The sequence below is a fragment of the Pleurodeles waltl genome, chromosome 7 (genome assembly GCF_031143425.1).
Source record: "Pleurodeles waltl isolate 20211129_DDA chromosome 7, aPleWal1.hap1.20221129, whole genome shotgun sequence".
Lineage (NCBI taxonomy): Eukaryota > Metazoa > Chordata > Amphibia > Caudata > Salamandridae > Pleurodeles > Pleurodeles waltl.
The window spans coordinates 825,329,717-825,348,592 of record NC_090446.1 but is presented as its reverse complement, the minus strand read 5'-3'; positions in this window follow the sequence as shown (position 1 = coordinate 825,348,592).

Genomic DNA, 18,876 nt, shown 5'->3' with positions numbered 1-18,876 from the left:
TGCAGGTGCAGCATAACACTCTGGAAAACACTTCCTGGCTCTTGATGATGACATCACAGCCAGGAAGTTTACTAATACACCTGGGAGGAGGGAGGACCACACCCATTTTAAACTGCTGAACTGCCAACAGGAAGAACAGCAGCTACACTGGCAGAAACTCCTAGGGAGAGAAAACTGAAATTTGCTGAAAAAGAACTGGCGGTGCTGACGGAGGAATGCTGCCAGCACCACGAACAACTTTTTGGGAGAGCAGCCCTCAGTGTGCCAGTGGTGGAAAAAAGACGGATTTGGAGTGACATACAGGACAAAGTCAACTCAATGGGAGTGAGCCACCGGAATATCGAGGAACTGAAGAAACTGTGGTATGACCTGCGCTCCCGGACCAAGGAGAGGGTGGCAGAGCGGCCCCGGGAGATGAGGGGCACTGGAGGGGGACCATCCACCATACCACCACCCACACCCTTGGAGGAAAGAGTGGAGGAGACCCTGGAGCCAGAGGCAGTGTCCGGGATAGGAAAGCTGGACATGTCAGCGCCAGGACCATCACCCGGTGAGTACCATGAGACATGCATATACACCCATGTCTGCCATGCACCCACCCACCTAGTACACAGCAGCATGCACAACCAAAATAGCTCCATTTCAGAGTAGCAACCACCTGCATGGTGCATTATGGGCAATGTAGTCACGTAGGCAGTTGATAGGCAACAGTTTATTAGGAAGCAAACAACAGATGGTAGATACTGACAGTGTGTTCCCTATGTCCCACAGGTCTCCCACACGACAACACCTCCAGCCACAGTGTCCAGGGGCCACAAGTCAGCCACCAGCCAGCACAGGACCCAGGACAAACCACCACAGGGACCTGCATCACCCAAACACAGTCCCCTCCTGATGCACCAGTGGCCATACTGGAGAGTGAGCCAGCACCCGGTCCCAGCAACAGTGCCAGTGTAGAGGACACAGAACCTCCACCGCGTCGCAGGTGACGTCTCAATGTACCTCAGGTGCCGCAGGGTGAAGCAGGGGACGCCTCCATGTCCGCCGCTGAGGCTGCACTCCTACATGGTCAGCACCTGCAGACAAGAGAGATGAGGATTATTTCAGGGGCCATGCGGCCCATGGAACGCAACCAGACCACAGGGCTGCAACTGGTCCACAGTGAGCTGCAACAGCTAACCCATGTTGGTGTCCTTGCGCTCTCAATGAGACAACTCGTGTCAGAACTGGTCACCGAGAAAGAGGGTGCAAGGCGCCGTGACCGGCAGCTCATCCACCGACTGGACTGCATGTCTGCCTCCATCGTCTGGCTGGCTGTTAACACCACTGGGCTGTCACGGCGCACGGTCAGCCTCCAGGTGGACATGGGCCACTTTGCCAGCGATGTGGCATGTGGGCTGGGACGTATTAGCCACGCAGTTGATCTTATGGAGGCATGACAGATGGCTAGGGGTGCGGCAGACACGCCGCAGGACAGTGAGGAGGCTCTACCGTTAGCAGTGTCTCAGCCACAGACACCAGGGTGTTGTGCAGTGGTAGCGCACGGCAGGGCACTGCAGATGCACCAGGAACCAGCCATGCTGGGCGAGCACGGCGTAGGGTGTGAGCTACGCACTGTCATTGACTGGAGGCACATGAGCTTAATGTGTCCTCATGGCAGGTGGACTTTTACAGCCCCTGAACTGTAGTTTGTGTAAATAGTTTTTTGGTGCACAGTATTAAAGTCCTTGTTGGTTCCACTTCACACCTGGGCTCTTTGTGTGTGACATTCGTGTGTGTGGTGACAGTTAGCACGTACCTTCCAAAGTATTGGTTTGCAATGTGGTCCTGTCTCTGTCTGCCTTGATTTGCAATGCTTCTATTCCCATGATGGCAATGTGGTAGCTCTTGCTCTTCATCCTCTGAATCTGGGTCTTCTGGGGTGAGAGGTAGCCCATGCCTGGTGGCAATGTTGTGCAGTATAGCGCATGCACCAACAATCTTGAAAGCTGTTATTGGGGCATACTGGAGGGCACCTCCACTTCTGTGGAGGCATCTGAATCTTGCCTTCATCAGTCCAAATGTCCTTTCTATGATATTTTGGGTCCTCCTATGTGCACTGTTGTATCGCCTCTCTGTCTCATTGCTGGGTGTTAAGTACGGGGTAAGTATCCATGGTCGTAGTGCATATGCACTGTCACCTGTTTGGCAAAAAATTTACAATGTTATCTGGGCATAGATGGGTTCCACATTGACCTGTGTGTATGTCTTCAAGGTGTATTCAGCTATACCTAGGAGGTATCCGTCTCCAAACTCCCCACGTTCTAGGCGTTGGTGTATCCCACTGTGCCTGAAAATGTAGGACTCATGTGTACTCCCTGGAAATTTGGCAACCATGACAGTGATAACATAATGGGCGTCACATACCACCTGGATGTTCAGTGAGTGGGTACACTTCGGTTGCGGAACAGATATTCCAGATTAGCAGGAGGGCATATTTGTATATGTGTCCTGTCTACACACCCTATTACATGTGGGAAGTTGGCAATCCTGTAGAATTCCAACTTGGTGCTGTTAATTTCTGCCTCATTCCTGGGTAGGTATATGCATCTGGACATGTGTGTGAGTATGGGGTCGAGGAATGCTCTGAAGAACCGTGAGAGTGCACTTTGGGATACCCCACCTGCCACAGTAATGACCCCCTGATAGCTACCCGAGGCTAAGAGGTGCAGTGAGCATAGCACTTGAACATGTGTGGGGATGGCCCAGCCGCGCACAGTCTGGCGTTGAAGGTGCGGATTGAGTAGATCTATTCAATCTAGGATTGCTGCACTGCTAAGTCTGTATTTATCATATATCTCCTCCTCAGTTTGTTGGAAAAGTGTCTGTCTGGTTCTGTATATATTCTCCTGTCTCTGGCTCCTCCTCCTCATCTGCTGTGCGGCGTGGGCTCTCCTCCTCCTTGCTATCACATATATCTCTGCCATCTTGAGTAACCCAGGTGCCTTCTGGGTCTCCTTTTATACTTTGGTTCTGGTTACCACCTGCTCTGAGTTAGTGGTAAATTGGAAGTGCAAAATGGGCTTTTTGCGACTAGTCGCAATTTGCGAGTGGCTATTGCATATGGTTTGCAACTCGCAAATAGCGACTTCCTATTTGCGGGTTTCAAAATGGGGTCGCTATTTTTGCGAGTCGGTAATGGCTCGCGTTGCATTTTGCGGGGTCACAAATTGCGATTCGGGCCATTTGCGACTCGCAAAAGTTTGCTACATCTGGCCCTAAGTCCGAATGTAGAAAGATGACCGGGACCTTCCAGCCAGTGTATCCGAGGAGGGCTCCAGGGACGTCGGATCAAGATCCAGGTTTGCCCCGGTCGAAGGATTTTCACCTCGAAAAAACAACTAACTCCGAAGGTAAAAATCTCCTGTGAGGGCTCCCGCAACGCGTTTATGGAGAAGAGTTCCAGGAGGTCGGATTGGACTGGCAGGTTCGTCCCGCTGAAGAAAATCTTCAGAAAAGAGACTAAATCCGAAGGTAAACTTTTGACCGAGGCCTCCCGCGAGCTGTAGCCGAGCAGGGCTCCATCGCGTTCGGCCTTAAACTTTGACTTTGCCCCAGTCGAGGTGCAACCAGATGACCCGATTGGCGCTTTTTGTTTCTAGGCATTAAAAAACAATAATTCTTTAAAAATTCAAATCTCCGGTTCCCCTTATCCGATTTTATTCGTTTTTGTGTCATTTTAAAGATAAAAATAGAAACTATTTTTATAAATTGGTTTTGGATTTTTACTCTGTTTCCTGTGTTTTATTTAATTACTGTTTTGTGATATTTGAATGCTTTAAGTTAAGCCTTGACGCTCGTTGCCAAGCTACCAAGAGTTGAGATGGGTTTGATTTACTGAGACCTAACTGGACCTAAGTGGAGGTTAGTGGCCTATTGCTATGTGTAGGTACCTACCTGCCCTTACCAATAACCCATTTTCCAACAATAGGTCTGGGGCAACACAAACCATATACTAAGAAGTGGAATGTGAATCACAAGTCCCCCCTAGACAAGTGTGGTGTGTGCAGAATCACTGGGAGAGTAAGAATACAGTAAAGGTAAGTAAATTACCCCACCCCAGGGCCAGAAAAGCAGGAGTAAAGTACTGCAAGTTTCCTTAGGATACACTACACCTTGTTTTGGGGATTTTGCAGCAGCCAACCAAGTCTGCAAACAACAACTGCTGAATTATTGGACCTGAAGACCTGCAAAGGAAGAGGACCAAGTCCAGAAGTCGAAAGAAGTTCCAGGAAGGACAGGAGCCCCTGTCAACCCAGAAGAGGGTGCAAAATAGGAGTCCCTGGTTAGTTGAAGACTGCATAAATGCACCCTAGGAAGATGCCAAGCAAGTCCCCGCATGATGCAAAAAATGTCCCACAGCATGAAGATTGTTGCAGATGAGATTTTGTGTTGGAAGTCAGCAACAAGCCTTGGCTATGACAAAAGAGTGTTTTTCATCAAAATGGCGCTGAATGGACCCAGGAGGAACCTGGGGGCTTCAACTCTGTGTGAAGGGGAAGAGGGGGCTATGTGTACTTTAGAGAGCCCTCTGGATGCCAGTCAGCACCCCCAGAAGTCGCAGGATCCAGGTTCAAAGGAGGTGCAAAATGCAGTTGATGCAGCACAACAAAAGAAGGTCCCATGCCACAGGAGAACAACTCAGCGAGTTGAGCATCACAGGATGGAGTGCTGGGGACATGGACGAAGCATGCATGAAGGAATTTCGCAAAGAGTGCATAGAAGCCTCAGGAGGCGAAGAAGACACAGTACATATGGGTACTGTTGTTCTCAGAGAAGGCAAGGTCTTACCTCCTCCGAATTGTGTCAGCAGGACCTCAGGATGGTCTATGTCAATGATGTCTACCCTCTGTGTCCTTAGGAGCATGCTCACCATTGTGAGAGGAGTCCCAGGGTACCAGTCGTCGTCTTGGAAGGTGCCTGCTTGGAGCACGGGAGTGACTCTGTCACTCCACTGGAGATATCTTTGGTTCTTCTGGTGCAGGATGAAGACAAGGAGTCCCCAGAGTGTGCACACCATGGAAACTGTTGCAGTTGCTGACTTGGAGCTGAGGTTGCTGAAGAAAAGTGCATCTTGTAGACATTTTGTTGCAGTTACAGTGTTTCTTGGAGCATACTGCAGTTGATCCGAGGTCAGAAGAGTCTGAAGTTATTGCAGAGGATTCCTGAAGGAAACCTGCAAGCAGAATCTGAAAAGAACCCACAGGAGAGACCCTAAATAGCCCTGAGAGGGGGATTGGATACCTTATCAGGTATGGACCTATCAGGAGGGGTCTCTAAGTTCACCTGCTGGCACTGGCCTCTCAGAGCCCTCCAGAGTGCCCCCACACCTTGCAAAGCAAGATGGCTGAAGTCTGAGACACACTGAAGGAGCTCAGGGCACCACCCCTGGGGTGGTGATAGACAGGGGAGTGGTCACTACCCTTTCCTTTGTCCAATTTCCCTCCAGACCACGAACAAGGGGTCCCTGAACCGGTGTAGACTGGTTTATGCAGGGATGGAACCATCTGTGCCCTTCAAAACATTCTCAGAGGCTGGGGGAGGCTACCCCTCCCCAGCCTGTAACACCTATTTTCAAAGGGAGATCCCAGGAGGGCAGAACCTTGTCTGTGAGTTGGCAGCAGCTGTAGCTGCAGTGCAAGCCTCAGAGAGCTGGTTTGGCAGTACTGGGGGTCCACTGTGGATCCCCCAGGATGCATAGAATTGGCTCCCCAATACCAGATTTGGAATGGGGGGACAATTACATGATCTTAGACATGTTACATGGCCATATTCGGAGTTACCATTGTGAAGCTACATATATATATTGACCTATATGTAGTACACGTGTGTAATGGTGTCCCCGCACTCACAAAGTCCGGGGAAATGGCCCTGAACTATGTGGGGACACCTTTGCTAGTGCAAGGGTGCCCTCACTCTTAGTAACTTTGCACCTAACCTTTAGCAAATTAAGGTTAGACATATAGGTGAATTATAAGTTACTTAAGTGCAGTGAAAATGGCTGAGCTCCCTATGGGTGGCAAAAGAAATGCTGCAGCCCATATGAATCTCCTGGAACCCCAATGTCCTGGGTACCTAGGTACCATATACTAGGGACCTATAAGGGGGTCCAGTATGCCAATAGAAATTGGTAAATGAAGTCACTGGCCAGCAGTGACAAATTTAAAAGCAGAGAGAGCAAAAGCACTGAGGTTCTTATTAGCAGAGCCTCAGTGACACAGTTAGGCACTACAAAGGCATACACGTTAGGCCACAAACTATAAGCACTGGGATCCTGGCTAGCAGGATCCCAGTGAGACAGGCAAAACAAACTGACATATAGGTTTTTATCTATGAGCACTGGGGTCTTGGCTAGCAGGATCCCAGTGACACAGTAAAAACACACTGACACACATTCACAAACAGGCCAAAAGTGGGGATAACCATGCTAGAAAGAGGCTACTTTCTCACAGTGACCTATGTTCAGTGCACATGTAAAATGGCATCCCCGAACTAACGAAGTCCAGAAAAATGGTCCTGGAGGTTGTGGGAGAACCTCTGTTAGTGCGGGGTGACCTCACACACAGGTACTCTGCACCCTGCCTTCAGGGCTGGAAGGCCTGCAAAAGGGGTGACTTATAAGTGACCTGGTGCAGTGTAAATGGCAGTGAAAGGGTGCATGCACCTTTTCTTACAGGCTGCAATGGCATTCCTATAGAAGCCTTTCCATGGGCTCCCTATGTGTGGCATACGAAATGCTGCAGCCCATAGGGATCCCCTGGAACCCCAATGCCCTGGGCACCTAGGTACCATATACTAAGGACTTATAAGGGGTACCAGTATGCCAATTTTGGATGAAATACTGTGTTACCCATGTGCAGTTAAAACATTCAGAGGAGATAGAGCATAATCACTGGGGTCCCAGTTAGCAGATTCCCAGCGAACACAGTCAAACACACTGTCATCAAGCAGAAATTGGGAAAAACGTGCCAAAAAGAGAGTACCTTCCTACACATGGCCAAAAATTGCGTGTCACTGATATGTGAGATGGTGGCAGTAGACCCTCTTACATCACAAACGATGTTGCTACCATGCTTATTACCTTTGTGTTACTTACCTGCTCACTGAGGTTTGAATCGCATTCAAATGGTGCATGTAGTGGAGAATGAGAAGACCAAGGAGAATCAGGTGCAAATGATTTTCTTTGTGCTATTTACAATGTGTTGTTTATAGTATATTGAGTGTGTGTAGAAGTTCTAAAAAATGTGGAGTTTCCTACTAACTCCTGCAGCAGTCTTCTGTTGTACCCTCTCCACATTATCTGCTCCATTATCATCCTCCTCCTCATTGGGGACATCAACCTGTTCATCCCAGGGGATATTTGTTCTGACACAAATGTTGTGCAGGATTGCACATGCCAGAATTATATTGCACACAATTGGTGGAGCATACAAGAGGCTTCCTCCTGTCAGGGCCAGGCACCTGCACCTGGATTTCATTAGCAAAAATGTCCTCTCCACCACATTGCGAGTTTTCCTATGTCCCTCATTGAAAGCTGGCTCTTCTACGGTTGTGAGACTGGCAAATGGGGTCATCACCAATGGCTGTATGCCGTACCCTTGATCAGCTGCATAGGATAGAGAGAAGATGTGTTGGTAAGTGTTGATAGTGGTTTGGAACATACCATGGCAGTTGTACTTTTTAGTTGGAGTTGTGACACAGACTTGCTTGTGGTATACTGTATGTACCTGTTCTTGTGAAATGGTTTGATCGGACTATGTTGATGGAGATGATAATCCTGGGTATTGGCTCAAGGACCTGGGAATATTTATGTTGATCGCAAAATGATGGCTATGATTTCTGTAAATGTGTTGTGTAGTCCACATTTGAAGCAATGTTCTATTGTTAGATGGAACATACCATCTCCTAGCACCACAATGGTGTCAGATGTTGAAACACCATAGATGCCCTACAAAGCCAGACTATGCCATGCATGTTACCATGTGGCACTACGCATGCAGTGTGACACTTTGTGGCCCTTTGGCAGGTGATGCTGTGTCGGCCATCAAGTGCACAAGAGTGTGTATATCACACATTATTAGGATGATGTAATTTGGTGCTGTAGTATGTCCCAGCTTCAAATACATGATATCTGACAGACACTTTCTACATATGCACAGTGCAGGCTTTAGGAGGGGGCACAGCTATTTATCACATGGGTCCCTTAGTACGGTGCATGCAAGGGCAGATATGTCCTCCATTCTCCTTCGAGTCCAACTATGACATCCATGATTGTTAGTGTTTTTTCACAGACTCAGAACCATGGTGGACCGTTTCTGGTATTTGCAACAGACATGGTGTTGTTAGAGGGAACTAGGGGCACATGTGAGGTGGCACTGGATTAGGTGCTGTCCCATTTCTCATGATTCAGCCCCATGGTCTTTATTGGCAGGTAATTGTGTATTTGTATGTGTGCCACACAATGCAGCAGACAGGTGTATGTGCACACTGCAGGTATGTCAGGTATGTGTAGCTGGTATATATTTGGTTATGGCACCACTTGGGTGACATTTGATTTAGGTTCTGCCAGAGGCTTGCACACCATGGTTTACATGGGACTGTGCCTATGTATGACTTCCTCAAAATGACCATAGCCTATGCCATTGACATGCCTCTGTGCTTCTTTGTTTGGTGTAATGTGTATGTGTGATCTGTATTTAGTTGTCAACCTGTGGACACTTGTAGTGGTTTGAGAGCAGCTTCTGTATGCAAAGGGGACTTGGCTCCACCTGTCCACAAGTGGTGTTGTGTAGCTGTGTTATATACATTTGGGTGTATGTGTTTGTGACATGCAATGTATGCAGTGTAGTGTGGCATGTTGCCTATGTGTTGTTGCTTGTACATCTCTGTGGCCCTGACCATCTGTATTTAATGTGGCTTTTGTCTTGTTTTGTACTAGATGGTTGGTGTGTTGTGTGGTATGATTGGTATGGTGGCTTATCTATGAGTAGCCCATTGCCATATTCGCCATCCTGGAACAGCTGGTTGATGGTGCAATGGTGAAAAATATATGCATCATGGACGCTGCTGGGATGTTTTACAAGGATCTTGGTGAAGAGCCCACAGTGGTCCACAATGTCCTGCACATTGATAGAATGTGTGTGCTTGTGGTTCCTATATAGGTGTTCTGTTGCTGCAGGTGGCACCAGTTGCTCATGGGAACAGTCCATTGCACAAACCACATGCGGAAACCCAGCAATTTGATAGAAACCTTGCTTGGTCTCCTGCTGCAGATGCTGGGTGTTTGGGAAGCAGATGTGGTGGGGTGTGAGGCGTAGGATTACGTCCAGGACCTTTGGTTAAATGACTGAGAAGGATGACTGGGAGATACCAGCTACTTGTGCACCCGTTATCTGGACTGATGCAGATGCCCTCATATGGAGGACAGCAAGGAGTTTTGTCATGGGTGGAATGTTATGGGGAGTTTGCTTCCTTGCTGTGATGTGTGGCGCAATATGGTGCAGCAGGCGTACAATGGACTCCCAGTTGTGTCTGTACATCCGGACCACATCTTGATCCCTATTTCCAAGGATGGTTGTGTGCTGTCTGAAGATCCTCTCCCTCCTTCTGCGCTACATTTGTGGCTGCTGTGGTGGTGTTTGGGGTTGCTGCAGTGGTAGTGCAGGGATCGGCTGTCTTCGCAGACATCTTCCACATGTACCAAGCTGGAGCAGTACCACTTCCATGTTGTCCTGGACGTTTCCTTGAGTGGTGGTGTGTGAGCCTCTTTTTTACGCCTGGTCTGACCAGGCATTACAATTTGACACTAATTGGACTTAGCACCATTTTTTGAGTCCGCTTCCTTAGTTAGTGTTGTTTTTGTGTCGGGAGGTGCTATGGGGGTTAGCGTCACGTTTGGGATGGCACCGCCTACCTTGCATCTCATTGATACAAGGTAGATTTGTGCATCTTAAACATGCACTAACTCCAATAATTTGACGCTAAATGGGTCTAGCCTCAAAATAGAAATATGGAGTTAGGTTAGCGCCATTTTAGTGCCAAAATAAAGGGCACTAAGGTGACTCTAACCATCCCTAAATATGGGCCAGAATGGTTTAAGGTAAGAAAATGCCAACTTTCTAAAAGTGGCATTTTCAGATTTAGAATTTATAATCTGACTTTACCATAATTGGTGATTTTAAATTGTGAGCCCAGCGACACCAAACCCAATTTCTCTAACTCTTGCTAATTGGAAATTACACTTAAAGGATGTTTTGAGGTATTTCCAACAAGGGAAAGATATTCCTTGCAATAGTGAAAAACTAATTTAGGAATTTTTCACAATTTGGACATGGTAAACTAAATAGTGGATGTCCAACTTTTTAAACACACTGCACTCCATTCCTGCAGAACTAGAGCCTACCTTAGGGGTGATTTACATGTAATAGGAAGTAAGGTTTAGGCTTGGCACGTGGGTACACTTGCCAGGTCGAAATGGCCATTTAAAACACACATGCTCTGCAGTGATAGGCCTGAGACATGTTTGAAGGGCTGTTGTCATGGGTGGCACAATCAGTGCTGCAGGCCCACTAGTAGCATTTAATTTACAGCCATTGGGCACATATAGTGCACTACCCTAGGTACATTACAGGTAAATAAAGAATGTAAATTGTGGTGAAAACAATGTTACCATGTTTTAGAGTACTAAGCATCTGCACTTTAGCACTTGTCAGCAGTGGTAAAGTGCACAGATTTCTAAAAGCCAGCAAGAATGACTCAGTATAACCGCAGGCCAGAGAGCAAAATGTTAGGGAAAACCATGTCAAGAATACCATACCTGACAATAAGCTTTTTGGTTTTAGACAACGCACAATTTACTTAGAGTTCTGCACTTAGACACTAGAGAAGTGGTTGTTGTCATAGTTGGCAAATATATCCATGCAGCAGAAGCATAGTGATTGTTTTAGAAATTAGCATTTGTCCTTCAACAGTTCTTTTTTATTTTATTTTAATTCCCTTTTTACTTGAGTATGGATGTTTTAAACTGTATAATCTTTAGCAATGGGGGCACAGTATAGGGAAGCTGTGAGATTTACTGACCATTTGCAGCACTATATCCTTATGTAAGTGTTATGTGTACAATAGTTGGCTCATATCATGTAGCAGAACACTCGCACTTTGATTGTTGCTAGCGGCACCGTAGCATTTTATTAATCTGGAACAATTTGTTTATAATGTTCTCTCTACATTAGTTATTCAGCACTTACACTTTGATGCTTGTAATACCTCTGGATTTATGGATTTTGTATCTGAAATAAATAGAGTGATGCTCTAATTGTCAGTAGGTCTCTCACCTTCTTAGTTTGTCAAAAGTTCTCACTTTTGAATTGTTCAAACATCTCTCAATTGTTCAAAACTTCTCACTCTCATATTATCCAACAGTTTCCACCTCTTTAGTTTCTAATGCTCTGGAGAGTAAGTGGATATAGCCTCTACTTCCTGTCTTGAGTCTTGGAAAAATATCTCTTATGGTGCATAAGTGTTTCTTGTTGTGGTTACTCGATAACAAGCTACCCACCATAGACTGGGCTCCTTTAAATATCTGAGTCCTCAGTCAAGCTGCATATGAGAACTCTATAGAAACCACTTTCAGCACATAGCCCTCAAGACTTTGCGCTGACCAGGTAGGGTACCCACCATGGGACAAAAGCCTGCAGAGACTTGAGCCCTACTGAACATGATGTAACAGACTGCACCAAGGCTGGTCACACCTCCAAATGCACTAGGCAGCTAGCACTTGATGAATTCTAGTGACTAGTGTGAAAGTGGCTACAAGGCCATGTGATGTGACCTGGAGAACTGGACTAGCTGTCCTGAAGTGGGTAGATGTGGTAAAAGCAGAGGCTGGTGTCTTGTGACAGCATCCAACCTCTTGGTTGGGAAAACGTTCCCTCACTGTCAATGGAGTGTAGCTATGAATAAGATCAGTGGATGCTGATTGGTGACACCCGAGTTAGGCACACAGTTAGGATCACAGTAGCCCTCTGTAGAGCCTCTCTGAAGAGTGCTTTCCCTCTTTTAGAAATGGGGTCTCTAGTTGGCAGTCACTTTACCACCTGTCCAAGTAGGTACAGTCACTCAAGTCAGGGTAAGGGAACTACACAGCTCAGACAGCCCCTGCTCACCTCATAGATAGCTTGGCGTAAGCAGTCAGCCTTATCTCAGAGGCAGTGTGTAAAGTATTTGTACAAACACACATAGTAACACAGTGAAAACACCAGAAAAATGACCGGTTTTGTAAAATGACCAAAATCCAACATACACAAGCAAAGATATGAATTTTTAAAGTAAAAAGAGAATGAATCCAAACAAATCAATAGATGTCTGGTTTTAGCACAAAGTACCTGGTGTGGGTCAAACATAAAGCCGCACGGGGGTGCCTCAAAAAAGCAAGCGCTGCATGGATTCCTTACTTGCAAGTAAGACTATGAAAATGCCCACTTTCTAAAAGTAGTATTTTCAAACAGATATTCTAAAAAACAACGCTATCAAAAGATGTGTTTTAATTTGTGAGTTCAGGGACTTCAAATTCCATTTCCCCATCTGCTCCCAATGGGAAACTGCACTTAAAAGATATTTAAAGGCAGCCCCTTTGTTAACCTATGAGAGAGATAGGCCTTGCAATAGTGAAAACATGAATTTAGCAGTATTTCACTATCAGGACATGTACAACACACCAGTACATGTCCTACCTTTAAAATACACTGTACCCTGTCCACGGGGCTACCTAGGAATTACCTTAGGGGTGACTTATGTGTAGTAAAAGGGAAGGTTTGGGCCTGACAAATGGGTACACTTGCCAGGTTGAATTGGCAGTGCAAAACTACACACACAGACACTATAGTGGCAGATCTGAGACATCTTTACAGGGCTACTTATTTAGGTGGGTAAATCAGTGCTGCAGGCCCACTAGTAAAATGTGATTTACAGTCCCTGGGCACACATAGGGGGTCATTCTGACCCCGGCGGTCTCAGACCGCCGGGGCCAGGGTCGGCGGGAGCACCGCCGACAGACCGGCGGTGCCCCGCAGGGCATTCTGAACCGCCGCGGTCAGACAAGGAAAACCGGCGGGCTCCCGCCGGTTTTCCGCTGCCCTTGGAATCCCCCATGGCGGCGCAGCTTGCTGCGCCGCCATGGGGGATTCTGACACCCCCTACCGCCATCCTGTTCCTGGCGGTTCGCCCGCCAGGAACAGGATGGCGGTAGGGGGTGCCGCGGGGCCCCTGGGGGCCCCTGCAGTGCCCATGCCAATGGCATGGGCACTGCAGGGGCCCCCATAAGAGGGCCCCACTGTGTATTTCAGTGTCTGCAATGCAGACACTGAAATACGCGACGGGTGCAAACTGCACCCGTCGCACCCCTGCAACTACGCCGGCTCAATTCTGAGCCGGCGTCCTCGTTGCAGGGGCATTTCCTCTGGGCCGGCGGGCGCTCTTTTGGAGAGCGCCCGCCGGCCCAGAGGAAATGTCTGAATGGCCGCCGCGGTCTTTTGACCGCGGTGCGGTCATTTGGCGGCTCCCTCCAGGTGGGCGGCTCCCGCCGCCCGCCGGGCTCAGAATGAGCCCCATAGTGTACTTTATGAGGGACTTACCAGTAAATAAAAGATGCCAGCCAGGGAAACCCAATTACCAATATCTTTTAGCCAGAGAGCCCTTGCACATTAGCACTGGCTAACAGTGTTAGAGTGCCCTTGCGTATCAAAACCAGCAGAAATTAATTACAGCACAGGATCCAAAAACAGGGGGATACAAAGCAAAGAAAAGTGCAGGGACAACATGCCAAGAGCTTCCAGGTCTGTCACCCTCCCGTCCCCTTTTCATCACAGTGACCAATTAATTATTTCCATTTTATTGAATAAGCAAATGTCACATTTGCTCTGATGATTAAGCACTTGAAGCTCCTTAAGCCGGTGGAAAAAACATTTCACACAATTATTATGACACACTTTACATATCCTAGAAGACAGCCTCAAGAGGCAATAATGTGATTCAGCAGGAATGATTAGCTTGACCTCCCAATCCTCTTTGCAAAGAAAACAGATCCCTTTTTCTCATGCCCAGTATTCAAACAATTATTGTTCATATCATGGAATGTAAATGGTCTTTCTCATTACATCCAGAGTCAGAATATCCTGCATTTCCTGGCTACTAAATACCTTGGTATAGAGCTAGTGCAGGAAATATGTTCATCAGAATTTGAAAATCTTAAAAGGTACTTGACTGGCAAGATGATCACAAGCAGTCATACACAGGCACCTAAATACCACCACCCATCTTCTCACTGTAGCTCAAAGAAATGTGGGGTAGCAAATCTATCATGAAAGTCCATACGCTTTATACTTCATTGGACATGAGCAGACCTAGAGAAAATGAACTGAAATTATCAAATGCAATGCTTTTTGTTTATTCAGTGTTTGAGCCCAGTATTGCGAACAACAGATTCCTCTCTATATTATGCAGGCTGCTTAGAGAATGTTGTTCCAATGCGGACCATTGTAGAATATAGAGCTGGATCCCTTTGTATAGAAACAATAATGTTGTTGTGCCATGTTGCATATTATACTGGATGATTATGGACTGAGAGATGTATGGAGAATGACACATCCACAGGAACAAGGCCTTACTGATTACTGCTGTGTCCTTGGCTCCTCTTCACACACAGACATTTTACTCTTGCAGCATACCATCTTCTCTCTGATAACATATGACATTCTAGAAGTGGTATCATGGCTCACTCCCCAATAATGCTGGACTTGGACTTTGACCTCACACATTTTGGAACTGGCTTATTGGAGAATGCAGGCACGCATGTATAATTTACTGCGTTAAAATAACTCCTCCAATCTGATTTATGCACTTATAGAGCAGAAAAGATAGTGAGATGTCCTCATTACGAGTGACCCGGGGAATGGTGTGATTTATATCTAATAAGTATGACTCAGCTAACTTGGAATTTATCAGGTGTGATAAATACTACCCAATTACAGGTTTGTGGGGAATAGCATTTTCCACAGCAAATATCACCAGGTTTGACCTGACCATATAAAACAAATTAAAGAAACAATCATATAATCAAATAATCATATTAAAAAAATCATAATTGCACAATATGCAGTACCAGGACATATCACAAGTAATAGGTCAACTTGTATTGAGGGCCTAAGTATCTTCAGCTCAGGTTGCCCGGGCAGCAGGACACCCATTTTAAAGAGCCTATACTTCAAGACAATAGGTCATTACAACCCTGGCGGACGGTGTTAAAGCGGCGGTAAGACCGCAAACAGGCAGGCGGAAAAAAAAGGGAATTATGACCGTGACGGAAACCGCCAACAAAGACAGCCACTTTAACACTCTGATCGACACGGCGGTACAGACAAGCAGCGCGGCGGTCACCGCCAACAGACAGGCGGGAGACAAAGTACGGCCCACAGTTTCACAACCTACCAATCCGCCACGTTTTCCCGGGGCGGATTCACCGTGGATAAAAACACGGCGGAAACAGCCATTTCAATGGGAAAACGCTCACCTCAACTCACTCCACGAGGAAGGAGGGCACCATGGAGCCAGAACTCCAAATACTCCCTGCGATAGTCTTTCTGCTCCTCTACGATCATCAGCAACGCCGGCGCCGAAGACAACGGTGAGTACTGCACCTACGACATAGGGGAGGCAAAAGTCAGGGACACACACACGCAACACCCCATCCCCCAACCCAACCCTCACCAACTACAACACACACACCAATGCATATCCAAACATCACAGTAACAACCCCCAACCCCCCCGGAAGAATGCAAAGACAAAAGGAAATGAGTTCAACCATTGTAATATATCAAGATACAGTAAGGAAATATATACAGATATATATACACATTCTACAAAATATACATCACAATTAGTATTGCAGGTATGCACCATTCAATGTCCGTGGACCACTGGGCCCAAAATGCATGGGCGAGGCCCACATCAGATACCTGACCAGAAACGGAGAGAACACTGATGGGGCATCAGATCGAAATACAACAGGCACCTCAGGGGGAAGGGAAGGAGGGGCACCTCAGCCGGATGACAGCACCACGCCAGATCCACGACGGGGCTCCATGCCCATTGATGTTTCCTGGGGAGTGCAAAGCCACAGTCTCTCAAGTCTCTACAGTGGCTGGGTTGCCCACTGCTTTATCCTGGGGAGTGCAAAGCCACAGTCTCACAAGTCTTTTCAGTGGGTGGTTTCTCACTGCTTTATCCTTGGGAGTGCAAAGCCACAGTCTCACCAGTCTTTTCAGTGGGTGGTTTGCCCACTGCTTTATCCTGGGGAGTGCAAAGCCACAGTCTCTCATGTCTTTTCAGTTGGTGGTTTGCCCACTGATCAATCCTGGGGAGTGCAAAGCCACAGTCTCACAAGTCTTTTCAGTGGGTGGTTTGCCCACTGCTTTATCCTGGGGAGTGCAAAGCCACAGTCTCACAAGTCTTTTCAGTGGGTGGCATGCCCACTGCTTTATACTGGGGAGTGCAAAGCAACGGTCTCTCAGGTGGATGCCTTTCTCCACTGGTTCTGGAGGGGGACTGGTGCCCAGAGTGCTTCATCCTGTTAAGGACTGAGGTAGTGGATGCTGTTCTCCACTGGTTCTGGAGGGGGACTGGTGCCTAGAGTGCTTCATTCTGTTAAGGACAGATGGAGTGGATGCTGTTCTCCACTGGTTCTGGAGGGGGACTGGTGCCCAGAGTGCATCACTCTCCCCGTGACGGTCCCAGTTCCGTCACTGCCCCTGCCGCACATGGGCTACCGGTGCTTGACTTGGCGGTGCTTGCCCTGTTCAGCGGTGCTTGCCATGGCGGTCTTTGCCCTGTTCAGCGGTGCTTGCCCTGTTCAGCGGTGCTTGCCATGGCGGTCGGTGCTTGCCATGGCAGTCTTTGCCCTGTTCAGCGGTGCTTGCCCTGTTCAGCAGTGCTTGCCATGGCGGTCTTTGCCCTGTTCAGCGGTGCTTGCCCTGTTCAGCGGTGCTTGACTTGGCGGTGCTTGCCCTGTTCAGCGGTGCTTGCCATGGCGGTCTTTGCCCTGTTCAGCGGTGCTTGCCCTGTTCAGCGGTGCTTGACTTGGCGGTGCTTGCTCTGTTCAGCGGTGCTTGCCCTGTTCAGCGGTGCTTGACTTTGCTGTCTCTGACCTGTGCAGCGGTCTTTGCCATGGCAGTCCCTCATTGCCCAGCGGGGCTGCGGCTGCTGGGGCCCTCCTGGGCACTGACTCTGGCGGTGGTCTCCTGACCAGTGACGATCGGGCTGCCCTCCTGGGCACTGACTCTGGTGGTGGTCTCCTGACCAGTGACGATCGGGCTGCCCTCCTGGGCACGGACTCTGGCGGTGGTCTCCTGACCACTGACGATGGGGCTGCCCTCCTGGGCACTGACTCTGGCGGTGGCGTCCTGGCCAGTGACGATCGGGCTGCCGGTGGCCTCCTGGGCAGCAGGGATGATGGCATCCTTCTCCGCTGTGTTGCTCTTCCCAGACTTTGGCGCTTTCTTCTGCCCCTTCCCCACCTTGGGAGGAGTCACAGCTGAGTCGACACTACCCCCGGGACCCTTGTGAGCGGCTTTGCCAGCTGGAGTCTTCCCCCTATCCCGTCGGGCACTGTCTAACCTCTGGTGCTTCCCATGGGGGGGACTGGCTGTGCTTTGGCTCCGTGTCACACTGGCTGCCCTGGTGCCCGGTGCGCTCTACATACCTCTAACAGGCACCACTGGTACCAGAGATTTTTTGGCTTAGGTGCTAGTACGGGACCTATGCATTGGAGGGGGGGTGGTGGGAAAGAGGTCAACGTTGCTCAGGAAAAGTTTCTGACGAACACGGGGACGGGTAGCTGGAGGGGGTCTGGGAGTGGAGGAAGAGGAGGTGGTTGTAGGAGGTGTAACTTTTGATGATTTGGGTGCAGATGCATGTTCTGGAGGCTGTCGCGAGGTGGATGGATGTTGGGTGTGTGTGTGCCCTCGTTTGTGTACTTTGGGAGGGGGCGTCACAGTCACACTGGGAGAGGACACAGGAGACGTGTAAATGGTAGTGGGGGTGGTGAGTGCAGGTGAGTGGGGTGTGGTGGTGGGTGTTCTGGTGCGAGTCCTAATGGCTGTAGTGGTAGTGCATGCAGGTGGGATTGTAGACGAGACTGGGAGGGAGACGACGAGGAGGGGGACACAGTGGAGGCAGTGGATGTTGCTGTGTCTGTATGTGGGTGATGCTTGTGTGAGTGGCTGTGGGATGTGTGGTGCCTATGTTTGCCTGAGCTTCCCTTGTGTGTTGAGGTGTGTGCAGGCTGGTCTGATGGTGTGCTTGGGATAGGCAGAGGTACAGGGGATTGGGTCTGGGTGGAGGAAGTTGGAGGGGGGAGGCTAGACACAGGGACAATGGCTGCCATCAGTGCTGAGGCCACAGATTGCAGGGTTCGATGATGGGCAGCCTGACCAGAATGAATGCCCTCCAGGAATGCATTAGTGTGTTGCAACTCCCTTTCTACACCCTGGATGGCATTCACAATGGTAGACTGCCCAACAGTGAGTGACCTGAGGAGGTAAATGGCCTCCTCACTGAGGGCAGCAGAGGTGACAGGGGCAGGGGCTGAGGTGCCTGGGGCGAAGGTGATGCCCACCCTCCTGGGTGAGTGGGCACGGGGCGAAGGCTGAGGGGCTGCTCGGAGGGCGGTCCTGGTAGGGGGGGTGGCAGCTGTATCTGTAGAAGTGTGGGGCACAGATGTTGCCGCCACCACAAGGGAGCTCCCATCGGAGGACGAGCCCGTGTCGCTGGTTGCTGATCCGGT